The sequence below is a fragment of the Corapipo altera genome, unplaced genomic scaffold (assembly GCF_003945725.1).
Source record: "Corapipo altera isolate COAL_440 unplaced genomic scaffold, ASM394572v1 1, whole genome shotgun sequence".
In the NCBI taxonomy this organism is placed as follows: domain Eukaryota; kingdom Metazoa; phylum Chordata; class Aves; order Passeriformes; family Pipridae; genus Corapipo; species Corapipo altera.
Window position 1 is genome coordinate 21,088,279 of NW_020884873.1, and position 26,395 is coordinate 21,114,673.

Consider the following 26,395-nt stretch of genomic DNA (forward strand, 5'->3'; position numbering starts at 1 on the left):
GGGTGAATGCTAGTAATGATTTAGTGGCATGCAGTCACGCACATTGAATGTAAGTTGGGGGCTTAGCTACAGAGGGAGCTGCAAGGAGCAAACCAGTCACAAACTGGGATTTGGCAAAGCCATCAGGATTAATAGGCAGAGGCTTAAAGACAAGGCTGTCAGCAGTGCAAAAAGGTGAGGAGACCTTCAGCTTCATGGCCTAACTAAACCAGAGCATTTCCAGCAGCACAGTCTCTGCTGCCATCTGGACTTGGGACTGATGCCACCTGGACCTGAACTGATACACCATTTTCTGCAGCATGAAGGTCTTTATTCTATATGCTTATGCTTATGAGGAACAGAACAGTGCACAGTGTACCTGAGCCAGCTCTGGTTGGGCAGGCTTAAGAACAAGAAAAATCCTACATGAACTATATATTGTTCCTCTCCTGCCTTGCTGAGAAGCATGTGGTATTGATATAGGCTTCCCACCTAAGCAATGCTTTACTTTCTCCTTGCTAAGCGTATCAATTTAGACAGGATCAAAGTACTTATTGACATGGCTGAAAGCTAATAAACTTATAATTTGCTCAGGATACCATGCCAGTATTGTACATCATTAATAAGTATGACAAAAATCAAACAACTCTGCTTGCTGATCATTCACATAACATAAGAAATTGACTGAGAATGTCCTTAAACAAAAATTTGTATTTGCTCAGAATCTGGAGTACTTTTTCCTATTTTTCTTTTCAGAAGTTTTCCAAATCTTTAAAAATATAACATAAAGTTGCTTTGATTTTTTAAAATGTCGGCTATCCCTAAGTGGCTTTTTTCTAGATTCTGAAAAGTATTGACAGGCTTTCTCATTTGCAACTCTTGGAAAGTTCTGCAAATAATTTTTTTTTGTCTGATTTTAAGTCAATAAATATGAGACTACATGAAGACAAAATGGGATGAAAACTGAAGCATCATAAAGTGAATAGCTTCTTTTAAAAGATCTACTAAATTAGAACAAAATTTTTGAGACACTGGAAATCATCACATTCCTCCAACAATAAATATATTTTGCAAAAGGCAATATGAAGAGCTCATCTTTCACCTCCAACTGTATGTATGAGTGGCTTTGGAATATTTTAGCAGGGGCAAAAGGCCAACCTAACAAACCCATGAGTTTCTGGTGAATACAGCCAGTAAACTAAACCCAACAGAAGATACAGGATGTTGTCAAAGCACAACTCAAGGGTTGTGCTGGATGCTGGGTCTCTGAGACCACTGTATGGTGCCACCAGACTTCTACTTTTGTGTTACTATCCCACTGTGTTGATCACCTATGGGCTGATCTCAGGAGGAATCTCCTGCTTTTCATGAAGCCTCTTGCCCCTCTGCCATGCTACCGAGTCCTGTGCCACACTAGTCACTTCCTCTGCACAACTGTTTTTCCTTTGACTGCCAGCCAGGCCTGTGTTACTTTCTGCAGTACCTGGAACTTTGTAGTGCATCTCTCCTGGCTGACTTGGTGTGATCAAAGGCAGTTGCCTGTCTGACATGCTCGGCAGTTTCACTGCAGACAGGGGGATGTATCTCATAGTCAAAGTGAAATGTGGGGGTTTCAATGATCATGTCTGGCTAGTCTTTGTCATTAAATTAACAAATATCAGCAAGGGGAAAATAACTCAGAGAAATTTTAGGGTTTCTAAAAGCTTATTGTTACACATAATTTTTTTTTAAAATGTTTTGTCTTAGGAAAATGAATTAGCAAAAAGAATAGGCTAAACTGATCTCAAAGTGCAAGCATCATGGAAAGGATTGAATGCTTAATAATTTCAGGCCATGCCCAATAATAATTGAGAATAATGCTTGTCTCAAGTATAATAATACTAAAGGATAGCAACACCATTTTAACTGGAAAAAGTGGAATAAATGAGTTTGGTCTGCTTTGATATTTAGGATGCAGTCTTTGACTTTGTTAAGATAAAGTTGAAGATGGAATGACTTATTCATACAAATGTTACTGTAGTAACAAGCCAGTAAAAGAAATAATGAAAGCGGTTCCTTTGTTTTAAGTGGAAACTACAAATTTCATCCACTGAAAGTTCAATAGTTTGTACACTCCAAGGCAACTCTAACTTACATCCACATCTGCAACATACCAGTTCTGCATGATCCCGAATTCCCCCTACATACGGTCATTTTTAGCATTCAGAGGAGTGCAGGAGCAATTGCCTCAGTGAGCCCCATGCTGCATGAGATGGGTATTTCAGTGTCACCCAGAACCTAGTCTTGCAATGAGCGGAGAAATTTTTTTCTTTTTCTAAAAATATAGATAGTTTCATTCAAAATTCTTTGTTAAAGGAAAACTAAGGTCAAAAAGCAAAGCCCACAAGGTCAGGAAATGTCAGCACAAAAATGATAATGAGAAGACTTTCAAAAACACATTTGTGGAAACGGATGAGGATACAGAACTTTGCATGTCCAAAGCATTTAAATCAATTAGTGAGAAACCAACAAAAGGAATAGAGTAGGGGGTTTATAATGCCTGGTGAAAGTCAGAGCCCTGTGCCTAAAACATGGACTGCCATTTGGTGCCTGAGGAAAATTCAGCTCCTAAAACTGTCCCAGCTGGCACAGTGAGACAGGGTTGCCTGACTGAAGGCAGCAGACCAGAAGGGAAAAACCCAAGCCTACTGGCATGAGGGACAGAGACATGCCAACAGGGCATCCCTGGGCCAAGGGTCTCTGTCCCTGACACCCAGCCAGGGAGCACTGTGGGTGAGGCAGTGGGCAACGCCTGACCCTATGTGCTGCAGGGTGTCCCTGTACACTGGCCAGGGGGCAGGGGAGACCCACACATCACTCGGAGCTGAGTCATTAACCCCTCAGAGCAACTGTGGTGCTCAGGACACTCATCTGGGAGTGGGAAATTCAATATTTCAGGCATAAATAAGAGCATTGGCAAGCTGCCTAGTGGTCTCGGATGTTCCTGCTGGCTGACAGAGCCCTCTCTGACCCTCTCTGTGAGGGAATGAATGTATACACAACTGCCCCTTACACGTGTGGGTGTCTACATGCACACATAGACATTTTCTATTCTATATTCAGTGTTTAAAATGGGATTCATCTGGAGACCATCAATACAGGTGGCAACCAGGGTGCCAGAGGGAATGCTCACCAGTCGGGATGAACAACCTGTAGAGTGAGACTTGTTTTCCTGAAAGCTGTAGTTTTAATCATAGGTGCTTTGGTTTATTTGGCAAGTCCATTTCTATTCAGTTTTTTCTCATGACATTAAAAATCAACTCATCAACAGTATTTGGTTCTGTAAATAAACCCAAGGCTAGGCTAGGAGCAATACCAGTTTATGCCATCAGAGAACCTGGTATATATTCTTTCATATTCTCTCCTTTTTTTTTTTTTTACCCCCTTCAGATTTTTTTTCTGGAAGTATTTATTTTAAGCAACTGTACATAATATCAGAGAAGACAGAGTGCAATGTGATATTTTTGTAGCACATTGCTTAATGTCCTGGGTGTAATCAATTGAGACAATCTCTAACAGTGGAGAGTTTAAATAAGGGTCAGATTCTCATCAGGAAAAATTTCACTACTTCTTCTCTGTAAAAAAATTAAAAATATATGTAGTTTGACCAAAAAACGTATTATGGATATCTTCTTTCAAATAGAATATCCTCTGTGTCTGATGTTTTTCCCTTCATTATCATCTAAGCTGGGCTTTACAGACTACCTTACATCAGATCATTTCAAAGCAACATCTGTTGTTTTCAAGGTTAAGTTTGCTGTTACAATAAAGTACTGTTAAAATGCTAGCTCTCTATAGGAATACCTTGGCTGAGGTCCACTTTATGCACAAATTATTGTCTTGTAATTCTGCATTGAAACTAGAAGACAATGTAAACTAAATGACAAGGATATTTGTTTGGAGCTTCAGCTTGAGCGCACTGAAAGACCCCGGCTTTACACTATTTTTGAGTCTGTGTTCGTGAAACAGAGGGCTTATCCTCACATTCTCACGGTTCCCCAGTTAAAGTGCCAATAGATTCCTCCACTGGAGTGACTGCATCTCATCAGCCAGTGCAAAGGATAAGCAGGGCTGCAGTGGGGCCATAGCTGTTGCTCGTAGGGGATCCCCGTCAGTGTTCCATCCTAAAAATAGTGTTGATGGATTATCACAGATCCATTCCAGGGACAAAACCTCAGTTGGGGCATGATTGACTGAGCATACAAGTCAACAAAATTATTTTTCTTGCATTTATGGTGGTTATTTTAATTCTGCTGAATTTAATAAACTAAGATTAGACAGACTTCTGGTAATTTTCTTGTTACCAATGGACCTTGTTTGTTATACTTAAAACTGCCTTTTATTTCACCTGAGCTATTTATTAGATCAACTTGTGTAGGTGATGATGCTTGTGAAGTACGTGGCTACACAGGCGCTGTCACTGCTACATTTTGGTTTTGGTCGACAGCCTGAAACCCCAACATCTGAGTGGGGCAGATTAATGTTTGTACCAAACAGCTCCAGCAGGATCATGGGTCTCAAAAATTCTCCTTAGCAAACAGAAGTTTCATTAGAGGTTAGAAATATAAATTGGTGAAGTGACAGATTCTATGGTATGATGGAAGTTCAATTATAAGTGGATAACATAATATAACAAGTGCAGATGAAATCCTATTAAGGTCTGAAAATCCAATATCTCATCTTCCTGACTTTTAATTGATCTTTACACATATTGTCATTGCAGTCAAATATTTGAAATGATTCCTGTACACATAAACAAATGTAAGCACGTTAACTCTGTTAATAATTTTAACAAGTAATTTGTATTTCCCATTAGAGTATCTTACAATTTGCTTTACCATAATTAAAGATATCATCAGTGATAAGCTTTAATGTGTTATTTAAACTCTGCTTGTTTATAAGATTTGCTTTTATCATTAACTGCAGGTTGATAAGACCCACATCTTAATGAAGATACCCTCATTAAGAAATTAGATTTTATGTCTAAAGCAAATAGGATGTTCAGGAAGGGAGGGACTGCTGATTTTTTTCATGATCTGTGGTAAGTCAGACAAGTTCATCAGACCATGGCTTTCAGTCTGTTTTACCAGAAAAGCAACATTTCTGTCAAACAGCATATCCTTCACTTGCCATAAAATTACATGTCTCTGTGATATCTAGAGTACTGATGGGCAAAAGAAGTTCTGCACATAAAGACAGTTACGGAAACTTGCTCTGGATCAAGGTCACAGGTCACTTTTCTTTTGAGTAGGATGAAAAGCCCTAAAGAATGGAAGTCCTTTTGCCTGGGTTTCTCAAAGCCCAGACAGCAGAGGTTTTCAAGGACCAAACTAGAGAAACAAATGAGATGCATGCGATATGGGACACCAGTTAAATCCTTTGCAAATATTTTGCTTCTTATGCACTTCCAAATCAGGCACAAAACACCCTTCCTTTATTCTTGGCTAACAGAATGGGAATAAACAGACTATTTGCCTCTGCCCCTGCTCTGTCTTGTGCAATTGATATGTCTCACTTAACAGCAGCATTCTGAACAGCTGTTCAGAGATGATTTCTTTTACGTTATTTGCCAAGAAGAGAAAGAGAACTAATATGTATGTTTCCAGCTTGAGGTCTGAACTGTTTGCTTGTGGTAAAAATGTGACTTTTGAGAGTCTTTCTTTAGATATACCCTACTCTGACACTTTGTAAACAAAAACAACTTTTGTCACCAGCTATGACTAATCCATTGCTTTAGTTCAGTAAGTAGAACATACGTTCAATTCATAATCAAATAGCTGAAATTATCCTTCAAGGCTGAAAAACAGATGAGTGGTTTAGCTATTTTTTTAAGGTTATAAGACTTCTAGATAGAGGTAAATAAATGTCCTAGTGAATAAACTGGCAGAGTAGGTGGAGGTGAAAGTAATTTTCCTTAGTTTATTTTCCACTTGTGATTTGCTTAGAGGAGTTTTTTTGTCCTCAATTTTATTTTAAGAAATGAAACACTTATTCCCCAGCCTCAACACCTGCTGCTTTACTGTTCTTATTTTTGTGTAGAGAGCTGATTTGGACCTTAATTAAAATTGGAATCACTTCTTCCCATGGAATGATGTTAAATATTTTGCTAGCAAGAACTAGCATGCAGTAAAAACTTTTGATGAAACTTTCAACATTCCTTCAAGAGATGTAAAAAGACTACAAAGACATCACTGGCAAGTAATAGATTGATGCTCTTCCATTCCACATATCATTCAGAGTAGCAAAATAATTTGCATCCTCCTTCTCCAAGATCTCAACTACCCTTCCTCTGTAACTTACATTTTCTGAATTGTTGAGAACAAAACAGATTCAAGCATAACATTAACTGAGAACTGTTTAACTATGCTACTATAATTTCGTATTGATTTTATGTAAACTTTTAACCAAACACAGATTGCACTTCTTAAAGAAGGCTTTTGGGAGTTCCTAATAAATTGCCTTTCCAATCTCTAATGGAGCATTAGTAATTATTGGAAACAATTGGATTTAAAGTCACTTACAAACCACAGAACAGTAGCTTGATACAGTATATTTCTGTTTCACTAAACAGCTGTGTTAAATGAAATTTGTATCTGACAAAAAATACCAGAAAAAATGTTGGCAAAAAATTATCTTGACTGTAAAATTCTATGTGATCTTCATGATATCTCATATTCCAGATAGTATGTTCATCACCAAAAACTACTGTAGTGATTTTAGCAGACAGAAGCAGACAGAATATGCCAAGTTGGAAGGGACCCACAAGGATCATCAAGTCCAACTCCTGACGCTGCCCAGGACCCTGCCCAAGAGTCACACTATGTTCCCAAGAGAATTGTCCAAATGCTTTTTGAAGTCTGTCAGGCTTGTTGCTGTGACCACTGCCCTGGGGAGCCTGCTCCAGTGCCCAACCATCCCCTGGGTGAAGAACCTTTTTCTAATATCCAGCCTAAACCTTTCCTGACACAACTTCAGGCCATTTCCTCGAGTCCTGTCACTGGTCACCACTGAGAAGAGATCAGTGTCTGCTCTTCCTGTTCCTCTCACAAGGAAGTTGTAACTGCAGTGAGGTCTCCCCTCAGTCTCCTCTTCTCCGGGCTGAACAGACCAAGTGACCTCAGCTGCTCCTTATACGGTTTCCCCTCAGGGCCCTTCACCATCTTCATTGCCCCCCTTTGGACACTCTCTAACAGTTTAATATCTTTCTTATATCGTGGGGCCCAAAACTGCACACAATATTCAAGGTGAGGCCACCCCAGGGCAAAGCAGAGTGGGACAATCCCCTCCCTCGACCGGCTGGCGATGCTGTGCCTGATGCCCCCAGGACACAGTTGGCCCTCCTGGCTGCCAGGGCACTGCTGACTCATATTCAACTGGCCATTGATCAGGACCCCCAAGTCCCTTTCCATAGCACTGCTTTCCAGCATCTCATTTCCCAGTCTTTAGGTACCTATGGGCTTGCCCCATCCCAGGTGCAGAATCCGACAGTTTCCCTTGTTGAACTTCATATTAGTGGTTGCCCAGTCCTCTAATTTGTCAAGGTCTCTCTGCAGGGCCTCCCTGCCTTCGAGGGATCCAACAGCTCCTCCCAGTTTTGTGTCATCTGCAAACTTCTTTAGTATTCCTTCCAGTCCTGCATCCAAGCCATTTATGAAGATATTGAAGAGCACAGTGCCCGAGATGGAGCCCTATGGAACCCCACTAGTGACAGGTCACCAGTCCGATGTCACCCCATTCACTGTTACCCTCCATGCTCAACCCACGAGCCAGTTGCTCACCTACCACATGATGTATTTATCCAGCCATGGGCTGGATATTTTATCCAGAAGGGTCCTGTGAGAGACAGTATCAAAAGCTTCACTGAAATCCAAAAAGATTACATCAACTGGCTTCCCTTGATCAACAAGGTGGGTTACCTTGTCATAAAAGGAAATCAGGTTCAATGAGAAGGACTTTCCTCTCATGAAGCTGTGCTGGCTGTGATCGATCACTGCATTGTCTTTCAGGTGTTTTCCAATACCTTCCAGAATACTCTTCTCCATAGCTTTACCAGGCACTGAAGTGAGACTGACAGGCCTGTAGTTTCCTGCAGGATTAATGTGCACTTATCTTCAACAAAATCTTAGCCAAGAGAAAATAATCAGGACCAGGATAGGTAAGAAAATGAGTGAATAAAAACACACTCCTGCTTGCGGCAGTCAAATTATAACGGTTTGCCCACAGAAAGATGAAAACAGAGATATCTGATTATTCAAAGTTAAGATAGAATTTCTGGTGATGACCAGATCTTTAGACTTTCCTTTCGGTTATTGGTTAACAGCCAAGGAAACCCAAAGAACACACACTGCTGGCTAACAAGGATCTTTGAGTGACCAGAGGTTGCTATGATGCAGCAACTGGACATGAATGCATTGTAGCGGGACACATGAATGGCCTAACAAGTCCTCTGTGTCTTTTCCTGCCCTCACAGCACCTCTGATGCTTGCTTTAGATACAAAATCCTTCAGTAATATTTTGGTAGTCCTCCTACTGGTCATCTGGCACAGCTGGTTTAAGCAGGCTGACTGTGCAGTGAATCAAAGATGGTCCAGAGAGAGAATTCACTTCTGTGTGTTGCTATTGCATTATCTTTTGCTGCTCACAATCCCCAGTTTTCAGCAGTCTGTACCTAAGGCAAGGACTTACTAGTAGGCACCATATAGCCATGGCCAAGGGCCCCATCACCTTGGAACTGCATACAGGCCTGAGAGAAAGCTTCCTACCCCTTGTACCCAGCATGTTAAAGCATGCTACACTGTCAGTTCACGCCTCTGTTCTTGTCACAGCTCACTGCATCCCCAGCCTGCTCACAATACTCACTGTCCCTGTTCATTCTTGCTTCTTTTTTCAGTGCTCATCCCCACATGACCCTGAAGCCCACACGTATGTCCCTCTCAGATGCCAATCCTCTGTGTCCCTGTCTCCCATTCCTGCCTTTTGTAGACCCAGCTCCCACCTATACATTTTTCTCCATTCAATGTCTGAATCACCTCTTCAGTCTCCTTTCCTCATTAGCTGCTTCCACTTTGGCTGTTACTGCCACTCAATTCTCCTTCATATTTCCACTCTATCCACAGCAAACACTGCCCAGGTCTGCAATAAATTTCAGCTAACCCATTTCTTGTTCCTTCCATCAATCTACCCTGGTGCCTTTTATCAGTTTTCTCCCTAGAGAATTACTTGCCCTTTACTTGGCCCCTATAACACTGTTGAAGCAACTGTATTCCTATCATGTCCACTAATCTATCTTCAGTATTTATGGTCCTCAGGTCATTACAGAGCATAGGTACTGCTACCTTTCCTGAGATCACCAATTACCATTGGAGCCACTGCCTTAAAACTCAACCCATTAATTAGATATTCTTGCTAGTAGCCTCATCCCCTTCTCACTAGCTCATATATACATTTCAGTACCTTTGCCAATCTATAAACAAAGGAACAAGACTACAGGACTTGTATTTGTACATACTTTCTGCCAGGCAAAGCTCAAAAGGCTGTTATGAGTAACAATGCTCCCCTTCACCTTTGCAGATTGCCAGATTCCCCAGCCTGGTGCGTGGCCCATGAAAGTTCATCTGTTGACTTGAGTGGTCAATGAATAGGGTCTGCTGCCTTATTTCTTTATTTGTAAGAGCAGACAGAAGCAACACGACCAAGTAAACATTTTTAAGATTTAGGAGAGGGTTTTTTTTTAATCTGCTCATTTCATGGTGTACCATGACTCATGGAGGTCACGGGTGTGACTCAAGAAAGCAAAAAGCCCACATATATTCTGTGCAGCACTCTACTGGTGGAAAGAAATGCAAATGTTCACAGCCAGCAAGCAGTTAGCTTACCTCATCCATTACTTCAATCTGCGTATTCTCATGTGTGCAGGAACCTTCTTAGATAGGTCTAAAATGAGACAGTGATTGATTATGGAAGGAACTGTTACGTAACTTAAACATCATCTCTGTTTCCACAACCTTAATCACAAAGTTCCAAATGCATTCAAGTGACAAACCAATTTAAAAACAATTTGACTCCCAAGACAATCACAACAGGGAAAGACTTTAAACCAAGCAGGTATTACAATGCAATTAGCACAATTAACCCTTTGTCACAGCAGCAAATCAAGAGTTTCCACCTCTTACTGTTTCTTTAAATGTCTTCTATTGGAAAAGTGACTTCCAGCAGGGAGGAGTTAACACTACGGCAATCTCTCCCTCACAGATTTTTAACAGTCACCAGGTGGCAAAATCTATTTATACACCATATGTTTGTAATAGGATCTCAATTTGTAAGATACAACACTAAATTTCTCAAATGAATATACTGAACAAAACAGCATGGCAACTGGAGCCACAATAACATGATGAAACGTATTAAAATCAGTGTTAATATAATAATCAGCTGTGTTTTGTTCCATACGGCAATTTATGTTAACAGTTAAGCTAAACCCCATCTGTTTCTTCAAAAGCTGAACAGAATAAAAGAAGAAAGGTCATGATCATGAACTTCTGCCTCCAAGTCACACTGTGGTGTATTTAATAATAAATGTATAGCTTACTGGTTTTCTATATGATGTGTGCCAAGTTAAAAGGCAGGGTTTTTACTGTGCGTAAAAAGTAACGATTTTGGAGAGAAACTCGCTTCCTATTTCCTAGTGTATTGAAGAGCCTTGTGGAAGTGCACAGAGGGCAGCAGAATGGTCAACGGCAGTGTAAAGAGCAGACCTAAATTTTTCCTGCACCGAAGATCCTGTCATCTCAAGGTATACCTGATTCTGCAGCTATGACAAGACAAATGGTATATTCCACACATCTAACAGGTGTGGTGTGCTACTGTTCTGCTTGTACTGAAATGCGCTGACAGTACAGCAATGGAGAACATTTGTCTTTATAACAACTGACAAGATGCATGATTACCACTGTAAGGGTATCAGGGATAAAAAAAAAAAAAAAAGACAGGCCCTGCCATGAGCCTAGTTATAGTCACATGCTGAAATGCTGACCAAGTCTAGGAGAGCAGGAATTATTTGCAAAATTGCCTTTAAATAATATTACCTCCCTCTCTGCTTCCAGTAAACACCTCAAACATATCTCACCTGCACTGCATTTTCATATGATTTTTGTGAGATTTTCTGTCAGTTTTGTAACTTAAACAAGTTCAAACTATTAATGGCCACCTGAAATTCATCACATCTGTGGCTTTATTTCTTCAGCCTCTGAAAAAAAATACATTACTATAATGGATTTTTATCAACTCAAATATGTCAGAAGAGCTGCTACCCATGAATTTGCCCACTGTGGGCAAAATACATATGTATACTATGCTTGTTTTTGAAGACAAACCTCTCCTGAGATACCTTTGAGGGAAATATAATTATCAAGCCCATGCTCAAATAGGCGATCCTTGCCTGGGCATCTGCCCTACACCTTTTTTATCTTACATCTTTTATGTAAAGAAGGGGTCTACTTTGTCAGTTTTGCCACACACATGAGAAACAGCCTATCAAACACTTCTTAATGTCAGCCCGTTAACTAGAACATCATTTCTAAATTGCCTAAAGTGTAGGATTCCCCACTTGCTGCCTGGAAGTTAACCTGGAGTGTAATTTCTATGAATACACAGATCTGTAAGTATAATTCTGTCACTGATGAACAGATGCAGTGCCCTCTGCAATGCACAACAAATTCACAGTGTAAACAGCTCTAGGTTTCCTGTTTGGAAGCAGGAGTTGACATACAGAACGGTAAAAGTTTGTGTAACCTGGGATACCTCTGTCAGCTACACAAATAAAGAGGACTAGAAACAGAGTTTATTCCTACCAGTTATAATTTAAGCTTCATGAATTGCCTCCCAGGGTAAATGTGGTTTTTCCTCTACCTGTGAAAGCATTGTTTCAGCTAAACCTTTTCCCACAAGGAAATTACACATACAGCACTGCTAGCTAGTATACAATTAGGATATCCTCCTGTTCCTTCAAGTATGTGGATTATGAAAAGATTAAAGGTCTCTTGCAAGATCTCGTGCAAGATCTCCACCAAGTGAGGGTAACGTGTTCCGCAGTGAAGACAGTCAATATGAAAAAGTTCAGCTGCCCTGACTTTTTACAGCAGCAAACTGGACACAGGGGTACTGGCAGCTGCTGCTCAAGGTAGAGAACAATGTGAGAATTTGAGTCTCCAGCAATGTGGGTGTTATTTTCAAGGTGTTCTCCCCCAAAAGATATTAGTAAAAGGGATAACTGGAAAACAAATCTTCTGTCTTTGAAAAAGCTCTAAGTCCCAGCACCACTCAGAGTCACACTCACATGAATTTGCCGATCTTCCTACCAGCCTTATTTTTATGTTGCCTGTCCTCTTTGTAAGCTTCTTGACCAGGTATTTTGTCCTTATATCTGTCTGGAAAAGCTATCAGTCAATTGTTTAACCAGGTAAACATGCAACTAATAAAAAATAATCGATTTAGAAAGTAGGTCTTTAAACAAGTGGTAAAGAGTCCTTTCTATCGCACACAGGTGACAGGAGAGCTGTTGTGGCCTCTTTCCACATTCAGTTCTGCCTGTCCTTTTTTATTTATGATAACGTAAAACAAAAATTAATTTAGAAGGAAATGATATGCCACTTCTATGCCATTAAAATTGAGATATAAACCACAGAAGCCAAGATATGCAAAGACACGACTGTCATTTTTCCTGACACCATGCAGTTTGACATAGTGTCAGACTTAACTTTGAATTTCCTGACTTTGGTGGGTTCTTGTTTTAACCCTGAGACATCATTTTAATGTAGCTTGTCGTTTCTGAATATAACTGTAACTCTTATATTATCAGTAATAATAGGGTACCTTCTGCTCCTTAGGGGCAAACTCTCAAACAAATGGGTTGTGAATCAATAAATACGTTGTGTGCTGCAGTTGAATTTATTTATTCATGAGATGCTTATCTTTCTGTAAATTCCTTAGGAAAAATCCTTAATCCCACCACACTGAATTGACTATTTATCAGTTTTAAATTGGACCTTATTAATTTTTTTCCATGATGGAAAATGTCTTTCACCATTTATCTTTGGACAGAATTAAATTTCTTTCTGTCTCCCTTTTCTCTCCTAGGGACAAGACCCAGTGGTTAAGACTGGGAAATAAAAGATGGCAACAATCCCCCATATACAAATCTGCTCCGTCTGAGCATCCTGTAACCTCTCTTTGCAATACACTTGCAGAAGCCTCTATGCCATGGCATAAGTACAGTCATATTTGGCTTCTCACTCATCAGTGACAGGCTGAGCTGTTTTTTCCTTTGTTTTATTGCTGGCTCGTTGGCAGCTGTTGTAAGTAGAGATCAGCTCCATCACAACCGAACACAATTATATTTATAGGGTACTGAGGTATTTACAAACCCTTAAGCATAAAATGGAATTCAATGCTAAGGTTGTGATTTAGGTTTTACCTACTGACTGTGGCGGGAGATGTCTTCTCAAGATCTAGGAACTAAGAAAACAATGTTCTGCTGTGGGCTCATTTGAATAATCTCACTACTCATTAAACACAGCTGCAAGTCAAGGAATGACAGAGTTCAAAGGCAGACCAGGGGAATATATTAGTAACAAAATTATTGTCAGAACCTTTAGGTACATTTCCTCAGTATTCCACAACGTAGTGCCATTAATTACAATGGGAACAATTTTGTCATTTCCAAACAGTTGAAAAGGTTAGCAGAATACTCTATGCTGGTAGCCTAAATAGTCTATTTTTAGAAACACTATAGCTAGAGAATTTCAAAATGTTATACATTTGGATGAAAGACCAAAAGAGGGCTTTGGTTTGGATGTTTGTGGACTGTTTCACATTATGTGATTGGTGAGCTGCAAGTCCTAGACAATGCGTTCTTTTCTGAAAATGGTTGTTGATGTGATTTAAAATATATTGCCTAATTCTAATATTTTCAAGAGGCTGCAGACTGCAAGAATAAACCCTGCATTCAGAGATTCACACAAGGTTATGTTTTGCTTGTGTTTTTACATATTATTATCATCCAGCTACTTTTCTGGCCAAATGGCTCATCTGAAATGCACCATTCTCCGCCTTTTTGGCAAACGTTCCCTGATACACCTGTCAGGACAGGCAGTGAGCATAGCAATGGGCAGCCTCTCTTGATTCAATTCCTGTGATTGAGGGGTGCCAAAATGCTTCAGGGTTATCAAAGTGTTAATCTCTCCAGTACAATTTTCATCTTTGCTAAATAAAATAAACTTTCCAATATGGCTCAGGAGATTGGAGTAGTGTCTTCTTCTTCTCTGCAAATAAGAACTGCTGCCATCCTTTAATATTTATCAACCCAAATCCAGAGGGAAATATTCAGTTGCTCATTTTCCAGAATACTTGTTTTTTCTCACTTCCAAAAAAAACCCTCCTGGATTCTATGAGGCAAAGAAATTCAGATGCATTTGATTTGGGAGAAGGGGGATTACAAGTGCTTGGAGGCCTATGTGGCAAGTGGCCATTTTTCAGATCTGCTACTGTAATCAGAAGCAGAGTGACTAGAAGGTGTTTTCCATGAAATACCTCTCTGGAGCTAAATCCAGGGACTGGGGCATTGTTTGTGAAAACACTGTCGTTTTTAAAGGAAATGTACTTGTTTATACATCATAAAACATTTAATAGATACTTCTCCTTCAGGGACAAGTGCAGATGACTAGAGCTGAAGAAAGTTGTTTTACAGATTCTTCAAGTGAGAAGGAACACTGAAAACTAAAAGACTGTAAGTGCTGCTTATGGAGTATGCACTTTTGTAAAACTTGTAAAGCAAACTCTTCATACTGAAGAGATACAAGAACTCCCAATTAGTCCTTAGCTTACACAGCACTTAGGTACCTGCTTATATTTCAGCCAGTGAGTAGTAATGACTCCCCAAGGACATGCTTACAACTGAGCATAGTCTTTGGCCTGGACAGAGAAGAGGACCTGGCACAGCGGCAGTGTGCCCCGCCATGCCTTGCTGTGTCTTCTGTTGCCTTGCTGTGTCTTCTGTGTCCCTGACTCCCCTTCTTTTCCAGGTCAGAGAGCAAAGGACCTCTACAGGCAGTGAGGGTTATTCTGCAGTAGAGATCAGTGGGCAAACAAATGAAGTTTGATCATATTCACTGTTGTTTTAAGTCTTGTTTTGATCTGCAGATGCTTTGCTCAACCCTGCAAAGTCATTCACAGGCAAATTCACAGGCTAAAGTCCTTTGTTAACAGCAAGCCAACAGCAGCTGCTTTTAGCCTTTCTGTGTGGGAAAAAATGTCATGAAAAAGAAGGAAAGAGAATACGCTTTTATTTTTTTCATGGGGAATTAAAAGCACTAAAAGCCATAGGCCTATCTCACTGCACATTTTAATTAGACTATTTTTCAGTGGTTTGTTTAGTTCTCTTATTCATATTTAATGTGGTTGTAAACAGCAAGCAACGAGTTTGGTTCAGCAGCGTAATGATGCATTATGCTAGCAACTAAACTCCTGAGACTTTGTGATCCCAGCATCTATGGTCAGGTCAGCTCCTATTATTCAGTTTCTGGAGTCACATGTGAAGAATATTAACATTTGTTCTTCCAGCCAGGGGAGGAAGAGCACATGACCAGCATATTGGTGGATGCTGTTGCTAGGCAGGATCCAGAGTCCTGCAGTAGGGTCACGCTTGCCCCCCTCTTCCATGGTGTCTGGTGTCATCACAGATTACTGGAGATGGATTGAAGAAGGCAGATCCATATTCTCTGGAAGGACAGAACATAAAGAGCAGATGGAAGAAATATGGTGTTAAGAACAAATTGTTGCCATTACTTGGCACAAGGGCCCGTGCACATCCCTGGCTTTCATCATGACTTGTTCTGCTGAGAGGACAAACAGCACAAAAGGACAGATGGAGCTAGTTGTGTCAGCAGTCCTGCAATGCTCATTACTCCCTTCAGCCACTGGGAGAAAGTACTGAAACTGAAACATACACTCAAGTGTTTAGGTTTCCAATAAAAGAGAACTGTAGGTAGTGAGATTTGGAAATCCTTGCCCTCGTCATTCCACATCCCTATTAAAGGGGTCTGCTGCCCTGGAGTTTTTCTGAGCCCTGAATGCTCTTCAGACACCGTGCTCTAGGGTAATGGTTTCACCCTCTGAGAGAGAGATAGCAGAGCTGCCTGGGGCATCTGCCAAAAACACAGGAACATGACAAGGAGAATTTATGTTTTGGTTTCCTGGGCCTTTCTTTTTAGTGATTTTTTTTTTTTTTAAACGAAGTTTTGATTTTTAAATCAAGCTTTGACAATCTAGTGTATGTAGTACTGATCAATTCAATTTTTTCAAGTTGGTTATATATTGCAATTTCTAGACCACGTTTCTGTGAGTACATATAACAAATGCTAGATTTCATTTAACAGGAATGGATATTTTTAGTAATTTTTTTGAGGATATGTAACAAAAAGGCAGAGTGTTAATGGCATGGTACCTTTGTCATGGTTTTAGAAAGTTAAAAGACCTATTGAGAAGTCTCAAATATTAATTCACACTTCTAGCTAATGAAAGAAATACACTTGGAACACAATAATAAGGAAAACTAACTAACTACTTCTTATGCAGAAAAGTTCCTAAATCTTTGTCCCAGAAAAGAAATAACTCTTAGGAAAAATTAATATTTCAAACAAGTCTTAGGTGTTATTGCAGTCATATCATACAGCAGTGGTATAATGGATTATGAATGATGAATGAAGGACATAAAATCAGATAATCTAAAACAGCTCAACATGTACAGGGCTTTACAGCCAAAGCTGGTGTTGACATACTATACAGTCTCAACTGAAAAAAAGGCAAACAACTGAAGTCTACTGATGGTCTTGTGCTTTCAGGATTTTTTTCCCTCTCTACATGTCTGAAAAAGAGCTATCCTGGATTTGAAATCAGTTCAGAAAAATAGAACAGTGAAAAAATCCATGAAAGAAACTGAAGTTGAACATGAATGCTATTTTAAGTAGAGGAAGGTAAAAGTCTCTGCATCGAATATGGGCAAAGTTTCTTAAGAAGGCTGATGAATATCCTCCTGGTGCTTAAGAGCAGTAAAACTGTCAGATGGAGACAATACTTTCATAAAATGACCATGTCGTACTTTAAAAACAAAGCTACAAACAAATGCAGACATTACATGTTCTGGGGTCAGAATACATGTTGCAATCAGTTGGTCAATGCTGGCCTAAGGTGGCTGTAACCTGTTGGGTTTTGTTTCCTGCACCATCTCCCTAAGGAAGAGTAGTGTTGAAAACACAGCCTTGCCCCAGTGGCAAAGAATGGAAAAATTAAGGTATTTGACCCTATGGAACTTGTCTTGTGATTAGACAGGCCAGTCAAACCTAGGAAACTGCACAACAGAACTACTGGATATGAATGCACCAGGATCACATGTACAGTGTTTCATTGATGCTGGCGCATCTTGTCTGGAGAGGACCATCCAGCAGAAAAGGCAGATTAATTCAGATCTTACGGCTGCTTTAATATGAAAATGAAGAGAAAATTCTCAAGAGGTGCTCAGAAATTTGTAAGGACTCTGCCTAAGAGTCAGAAAAACAATCACATTTATTTAACTCTTTCTGTCTGTTTGCAGAGTTTCCAAAATAAATGTTACTGAAACACGACCTTGACATCTGTGTATATAATCAGTTTCAAGTCCAGGGTGAAGGACTGACATTTCACAGAGCTCCTTAGTCCATGCAGTTAGGTATGAACAGACATGATAACAATGATAATAAACACAATGAAAAGAAATGCAGGAAATGCAAATAGACAGACAGACTATACTTTGCATACAGCATTTGTATAAAAGGATTGCTTCCCTTCATGGCTTTACAGTGGCTATGAAACAAGCCTTTGTAACTCTTTAGCAGCATCAGCAGTGCTGAGTGAGATGTAAGCATGATTTACGTTACACAGCTGAAATGATGGAATTTGGGAAATGTGGTCTAGGGTAAGCCAGGCTGGACTGCAGCCAGGACACTCAGTTAAGTAACACTACTGGAAGCTTATGGAAAGCAATCTTGGGATCTTTAATGGCTGAAGAGGAGCAAGCTAACTGCTTTGCAACTCATCTGAAAAGCTGTTTCATCATCACAGTGGAGACATTCAGTCTTACAGCTAAGGCACTGTTGGTCATTTGGGAGATCTGGGTTTATCTCCCCACTCTGCCACATGCTTCCTCTGGAACAGAAGGGAAGTAGGTCCATCTTTCCATGACCCCACTTCTGCCATGGCACACATGGCAGCAACCAGGCACTATTTCCTCCAGCCTCTGCCTGCTTTGTCAAAAAAAGCAGAAATGGGATGAGATGGGGTGTGTTTGTACACATCTAGCCCGGTGTGGCCCTTCCATTTGTGGGAGCTGTTCCTGCTCTAGGGAACCACTTTCTGAGGCTGGGGAAATGTTCTGTGCATATGGGAAACGACAGAAAATGACAGGTACCCCGGGGGTGACTGCAGGGTTGACCATGACAAAGCAAGGGTCCTCCTGCTGGAGGCTGGAGGGCTGTACTGATGTCTATTCCATGCCAGGTATGCTTTGGTAGAAGACTGGGGCTCCACAGCCATTGCTGAGTCTCAAAAGCAGAAGAGATGTCTCAGCAGTCCAACGCAAACATGAGGGAGAAATATCACCATGAAAGAGAGCAAGGCCAAGGTCAAAAATAAGTGACATTTCATGGATCTGGTCTGGAAGTACAGACAAAAGAAACAGAATACAGATGTTAGAACAAGGGCTTGTGATGAACAAGTCAGTAATACTGAGGGACTTGCTGCTAGACATATTAATCTGGTATTAAATAATGTTATGTAATTTCAAAGGAGGCATAATAAAATCCCCAGATACATTACAATAAATCATCTAATTTCAATCCCCTAAAATATTCATATTTCTAAAGTGGTCTGATAGTTAAGTCTAGAGATAGGGCATTCAAAGATTTAATTAGCTATAGAATTACAGGCGTTTAGTCTAAATCAAGAAGGACAGCTGTAGTGGTTGCCTAAGAATAGCCTTTAAACTCATTCAGATTAGAATTTTCTAATCACAAACTATCAGCAAGCTTTGAAGAAGGTGCTGCTATATAATCTGAGAAACGAAATAAAATTAATCATATTAAATAATAAACTCAGCAGTTTAAGGAAAAGAAAATGTAAATAAGCAGGCGCTGTTAGGAAAATGAAAATACAAAAGAGTGGACCAAAAGGACAAGGAAGCTGTCCCACACAAAGTCTTTATCAGGAGAAATGCAGCCAACCAAACTGTTACATAAATCTGAATTGCTATGCTAAGATGATACAGACAGAGAAATATAGCTATCTGAGTTCTAATAATTAATATCATTAACATAAAGGAAATCTGATTGGGTTATTTCTAACAACCCATTTGAAACGTTTGAATAAAGAAACTCTCAAATATCTACAGAAAATATGTCCACAAGGTCAAATTGCCTGTAGTACATTGTTATAGTAATACAATTAATTAAATGAATGGTTTTTTCACTGTTACAATAAGAATATCTGACAAATATATCAATATTTCTCCCAGGCTATGAGAGAAGATGAAATATTTAAGTTAGACATCGAACACGTGAATCTGTACCTTTTCATTCTTGGAAAAGGGTCAAACTGAAAGAATATCAATCTATGTGGAAAAAAGACAAGCTAGAGAAACCAAAACCAGTGTAAAACTAAGGTCCACAGTTTTTAAAATAAGCATTAAGTAATGGAAAGTGCATATTTTTAGACAACTTGTTATGTGACAAGTCACTGGATGCGATCCCTCAAGGGCATAAAGGAAGTGCCTTGGGATACTGCTGCTGCTGCTTCTGTGCTCAGGTGTAAGGATCTGAGCTGATAAGAGTGAATTCAGTATTTAAAAACCCCATTAACATTTCTCTAATAGTTTTCCCTGTCCTGCTGTGCTGGTTTTGGCTGTTTTAGATTTGTGCTGAAACCAGTGTTGATTATACAGAGACGTTTTAGTTACAGCTGGGCAGCATGTGCACAGACCCAAAGCCTTTCATGCTTCTAACAACATACCACCAGCGAGTAAGCTGGGGGTGTTCAAGAAGCTGGGAGGGGACACAGCTGGGAGAGCTGTCCACATTGACTAAAGGGATATTCAATGCCATATTGCATCATGCTCAGTATGTAAAGTTGGGAGAAGAAGCAGGAAGGGAGAAGAATTTCGGAATCATGGCATTTGTCTTCCCAAGTGAGGGAGCCCTGTTTTCCTGAGATGGCTGAACACCTGTCTGCCCATAGGAAGTATTAGATGAATTTCTTGCTTTCCTTTTCTTGCACACCTTGGCTTTTGCTTTACTTATTAAACTGTCTTTATCTCAGCCCATGAGTTTTCTGTCTTACACCCTTACTACTCTCTCCTTCGTCTCACTGGATTGGGGTAGGGAGTGAGTGGCTGTGTGGGTCAAGGCAAACAATGACACCTCCTTGGAATTCTCCATTGTGGTGAGCATCCAAGGGAAAGTAATGCATAGTGTCAGAAAAATGTCACAATTTGGGTACCAAGCGGAAAAAATGGATGGACTCTAGAGCGAGAGCTTTTTCAGAAACCTGTTTCTGGAGCAAGAGCTATTTCAGAAAACCGGTCTTGGAGGGAAGAGATTAATTCTGTGGGACAGCAATGGATAAATGGTCTGTGGGCCAGGAATATGTAGACATATCCCCTTATGCATTTTATACAGAAAAGCAGGGATACCTGTGGTAGCTAGTGGAAAACTCACTGAAGCCAACGGCTGTATGTCTAGATTCCCTCTCAAGTCAATGGAGTGAATAAGCTCTCCAAGGGTAACTTCGTTTTATCCTAATGTAGGTGACTGGAAAATAGGTCAGATTATTCACACTTTAAAAACTGCTTATTTCATTCATGTGGATAAAAGAAATCTGGCTGATGCATGGATTTCCATAAGTCATTTAGCAAGGTTCTTCCACAGAAGTTCTTAAAGTATCTAAATGGGTATGGGATAAAAAGGAAGGTTGTTGCATGAATAAACAATTGATTAAACAATTGGAATAAAAGGTAAGAGTAAATGGTCAATTTTCACGGTGGAGGGAGGTCACCAATGGAGTCCCACAGAGACCATGCTGGAACTCATGCTGTTTAACATACTCTTAAATGCTGTGAAACAGAGTGTGGCCAGTGAAGTGTCAAAGTTTTCTGAGAACACTGGGTTATTCAGGGTAGAAAAGTTGAAGACCAACAGTGGAAAACAGTATAAGGACCTCTAAAACCTGAATGACTGGGCATCAGAACTCAATGTAAAGAAATGTACTACGAGGAAAAACTTCTGATATGTAATTGTCTAATACTACCTGATATTACCCTTCAGGACAAAGACCTTGGCCTTCTAATGGATAAGTAGAAAATTTTTTGAAAATGTTAGCAAGGTGGAGTTAGGATCAAAAAACCAAATTGCCAACGTAAAGAACTATCAAGAAAAGAACACAGAACAAGCCAGAAAACAACATGATGCTTCAAAAAGCAGTGAGTGAGGGAGGCAGAAGATTATGAAATTGTGAAGGCCAGGGAAAGACATTCGGGAAAGAACTTATGATCTGTTCCCATATAAGAACAAGAAAGCATCAATAGGCATTCAGGGGTGGTATGTCCATAAAACCAAAATTAAAGTAAGTTGCTTTTCACACAGGTGTTACTATAGCTGCAGAATTTCTTGTCTCACATAGCTATAAGTACTTACACAGATTCTAAAAGCGACCTGTCCAATTAAGAGAATCAAATTTTTTGAGGTTAATTAAATGAAAAATAAATAAATAATATAACCATCCCAAAATCCCCAATGTATTGGTTCATGAAACCACTGTATTGGCTTATGAAACCACTGTCCTGTAACTTGTAAAATGCTTGGAGAATATTTTAGTATTAACATAGATGGCCAACAGCCATCAAATTCACCTTTTGGCATCTTCTGTTAGCCATTGCCAGGAGTAAAGCACTGGGCTAAATATACTTTTTTCTCAACTCTGTCTGGCTGCTGTTATATTATATAATATGAATAAAAGGAGATTCTTGACAAAACTTTGTCTTTTGTGCCACAATGATTTCCATGCTAGTGCTAGAATTATGAAAGTAAATCTCAAGTGAAAAATAAAAAACTGAGGAATTTCAAAGATCAAAATGCAGAACACAACAAAATGAAGCAAAAAGCTAAAGAAAAGTATTTGGAAGAACAAGCACACACACGCACACACAGATTGCTGTAGTGGTTATCAGATCTGCAAAACATGGGAGCTGGAAAACGGAGAAACTGAGAGTGACAATGCAGTGAGTCCTTTAAAAGAAATAATAAGCTCACACAGGGTTGCACAGAAACTAGTTCCCTTGACTACCGGAGACTTTTAGAATGGAAAAAACCAAGAGGTGACTGAGAGAAAGAGCAAGTGCAGAAAGAGGGGAAAACAGAGGCTCCAATTAAAATGCACCGAGTCTGAAAAGATTCATGAGGACACTTTAGATGACGTTATGCAAAAGACTGGGCAACAAGCAGACTTTATTGGGCCAAGATGAATACACAGAAAGGAAAAAAGGTCAGAAATCATTGCCACTGTGCAATGTACCAGAGACAGAATCCCTGGGAGGCTATGACCATTTGTGATGCTCCCAGCAGAGCTTGGCAGTAAATGGCAATTGATGTATTTGAACATGGAGGAAACCACCGCCTGCTGATAATTGATTATTACAGTTGTTCTTTTGAAACTAAGAGAAGTAAGCAACACATTAGCCAGCATCTAGTGAATCACACTGAGGTGATAGTCACCAAACACTGTATTTGTGATGAGCTCATTTCAGATAATGGGTCACCATACACACTGGAAGAAATTTGAAGGTTTGTAAAGTACTGAGGCTTCAAATGCAGCTGGTAGGTCTTATAACTGATAGCGTAATGGACTGGTCAACATCACAAGTAGCCAAAAAGGCATTAATGTAGACAAGATCTTCCTCAAGGTTTACTGACATGCCCCTATGGAATCAAATGCTTTACTGGCTGAGATGTTAATAAGCTGAAAACTCTACTCCTAAGTCCCATGGCATGCTCCTTCTATAGTCCAGGGCTGCAGATAACAGCCAAATAGAATAGATGGGAGCAGACTGGGGAAGGAGAGAGCAAGTACAGCATGGTCATTCCAGAAACTACAACACAGTTCTGGTGTGGTTGGTGACACGTTTGTGTGGAAACAACATTTGTGGAAAAATTCACTTTATCTCCAACACAGGTAGAAAATGGAGAGAACCAGGATTAACCTCAGATGTTAGAAGATAGCTCTGGTCATGAAACTACTCTTCTCCTTTGAAAAAAATCTGGTTCATGATCCTGAAACTACATCTGAGAAAGCTGACAACTACAATCCCACCATGGCTTTAATGCCACTCACTGTGCAGAAAGGAGATGACTCAACCTGAGCATCAAGCGATACAAGTGAACTCACACCATGTCGCTCAAAAAGTTCAAGCCCAAAGAGCTGACATTCTAATGCTGTGAATTACACAGAAACATTTGTAAGAGCATTTCCAGTTTTATGTCATATTCATGCATCAGCAGCTAACTGGTGTAACATCATTTAGAGAAAGGCTCCTAAAATGACTCCAGGAGATTGTTTTCTGCTCACGCGATCAGCACTGGTTCTGAGAGCAAAGGGTGTTTTGGAAAGTGCAAATAAAAAAAACCTGTTTAAGTTTATATGTGTGGAGTGCCGTTCAAGTGAGCAGTCCAAATACGATAAAATATAGGTCAAATAAATAAAAATGAACAGTTACATTCAAAACAGAAATTAACAGCTGTGCTGTGGAAGGGTTGGGGAAGATTTGTGTTGCTAAGCTGAATCTCTTTCCTCTCACAAGGGGAGAGGAAGGCCTGTGATCCTGTGGCCATGCCATGTCCTCATACAGACATTGCCTCAACTAAGAATTAAGGTAAATTAAGAGCATTGAATGTTATGAAGCAATGCATTCAGGTAGAAAGGTGATAACCATATTTTGTATAATGGTTTACTGGAAGAATAGGTCCCTTATAGTGCAGGAGTAGGTTCCTTTCCATGCCCTTAGCACCGTCTCTGGGAGCAATCTGGCTGATAAACCATGTGGTATGTGAGCTGAATGGCTCTTTTGATTCCCCTGTCTCAGCTAAATCTCCACTGAACACACTACAAGCTTAGGCAAGAACAGCAGATGAAGATACTCATGTAGCCACATAAATTTAGGTATTTTAAACTGAATACCATGCACTATGACTTTTTCTCTTATCCTTTGTGGTTGCCCTTACTCCCTTGCCCTTATTCAGTCTAGATAAAATGAGTAAAATTGTAATTCATGTAAATCAGTAGAAATCAACTATCCTTCTTATTTCTTTGTTTGCACAGCCTATTTCCAGTCCCCTTGACTCTGTCTGACTGGTAAATCTAGGGACAGTTTCTTTTTTATGCTTACCAGATTCTAGCATAATGCGATCCAGGAACCAACTGCCTTGTTGGATGGTATCACAATAAAATTTTATATCGCTGATCTTAAACTACTAGTTACATGTAAGATTCTATGTGATGTCAAAGTAGGAGAACTTGGTTCTTCTTGATGTGCATGCATATGTTTCCAGTGTGACATTTTCACCTGGCAAATGTCAGACTGGAAAATACGAAGCTGATCATGTACATATGTATACACACACACACACACACACATATGCAAATGAAGTAATTGTGACCATGTTTATAAAATTTCTGTTCTTCTTAATTACAAAGTAATAATCCACATTTTGCATAAACATCTGTAATCACAATAATTTTTTGAAAACAGTATGGTCAATTTATTTTAATTAACAGTAATAAGTTTTTCTGTTGTTACTATCTTTTCCTAATAACGTGGTGTTCTCAAAGCTTTTTTTTAGCCCTCAGGATTTTATTCAGTTCTCTATTCAAATATTGATGAAACTTAACCCTGGTTAGGTTTTGCATCTGACAAGATCATAACTTGATGTGTACAGTTATCCATTAAAAATCACTTAAGGCAATTGCTGTTACCACTGTAACATGATAAACCTGACAATAGACTGTTAGTTCAAAAGAACCCAGTAATTTCATTTATTTCCTGTTTCTCAAAACATCTGCATTGACGTGAAAGAAATGTCAAGTTAAAAATAACAATTCATGGGTCATGGTATCAACTGCGATTTCATTACATTATGTCTGTGAGCAGATGAAAGCTGCTGTGGCATTCAGACTTTAGGTGAGCTGGTAAATGAGAAAAAGCGCAATCTATTTCATTTTAAGATTATCAATTATTCAAATACCTACAAAGAGTCTTCATTTTCTCCACATTCCTAAAATGAGAACCAAGGTTGATTGCTCCCCTGTGGGGGGCAGGTAAATGCTGGTGAGCTCTGTTTGCAGTTTGAGCCTACAGCATCTGTGTTAACCCAGGGTGAGAGGCTGGGAGTGCATGGTTGATGTGGTGCTGGGGATGGCTAACCAGCCAGCTGGGGAAGCTGGGACATCAGTTCAATTTCAGCATCATGCCAAGGTGCCTTCCTGCATTTGTATGGGAACTCTGTTGCACCCCACAGAGAACCTTGCCTATGCCTGCCTGCTCTCTACTGTGATGGTGTGCCTCGGCTTTTGGAGAACTGCTGCTTAAAAGAAAGATCTTCCCGGTTCCTTCTAAACACCTTTCCCCCTGTGTTGAAAGTAAATTATTACGAAGCATCTATCTTATCATTTAGAAAAATTAATTTATGAATACAAAAATAGAAAGAGCTGGCAACCTGACAAAAAACCCAGCAGAAGAAAGTATATGTAACGCCTTACCCCTTCTATGCATTTATGGCAGTTATATTGCAGCATCTATGACTGATAGGATCTGGTAAGCTCATGTTCTGGTCTGAGATACCTGTGTCAAGAAAGAAAGGGAAGTTTTTTCCCTATTTCAGAACGACATTGCTTTAAACTAGCAAATCTTCAGGGCTGACCTTACTTTTAGGGAAAAAAATTGCCTACTCCTAAGTGAGACAGACAAAGATGAAATCTAGTAGAAGAGCTGATATTTCAAGACATCCCTTGCTTTAAGCTATCTCCAAGAAAAATGAAGCTTAAATGCAAGAGTGATGTAGGCACTTTAGAAATCCCTGTACAAAAAGGGATAGACACTCAGAGATATGTATGGCTATATGTGCCCATTTCAGAATGTATCCACCTAATGACACTGCCCAGCATTTGGGAAGAATGGATCTCATGTTTAAGAATGACACAGATAATAAAAATTTAAAACATTCACAAGCAGAGAAAATCTATAGACAGAGAA

At 39.7% G+C, this 26,395-nt stretch overlaps 1 long non-coding RNA gene across 2 annotated transcripts in view; it reads right to left on the reverse strand.

The window, feature by feature from the left end:
- LOC113956997 overlaps window positions 1-25,928 on the reverse strand; it is a 61,708-nt gene extending 35,780 nt beyond the window's left edge. For both annotated transcript variants that reach the window (XR_003531047.1, XR_003531046.1), the window contains exon 1: window positions 25,903-25,928. This is a non-coding gene — a long non-coding RNA (uncharacterized LOC113956997). The remainder of the gene's footprint in view (window positions 1-25,902) is intronic.
- Window positions 25,929-26,395: the final 467 nt, after the last annotated feature.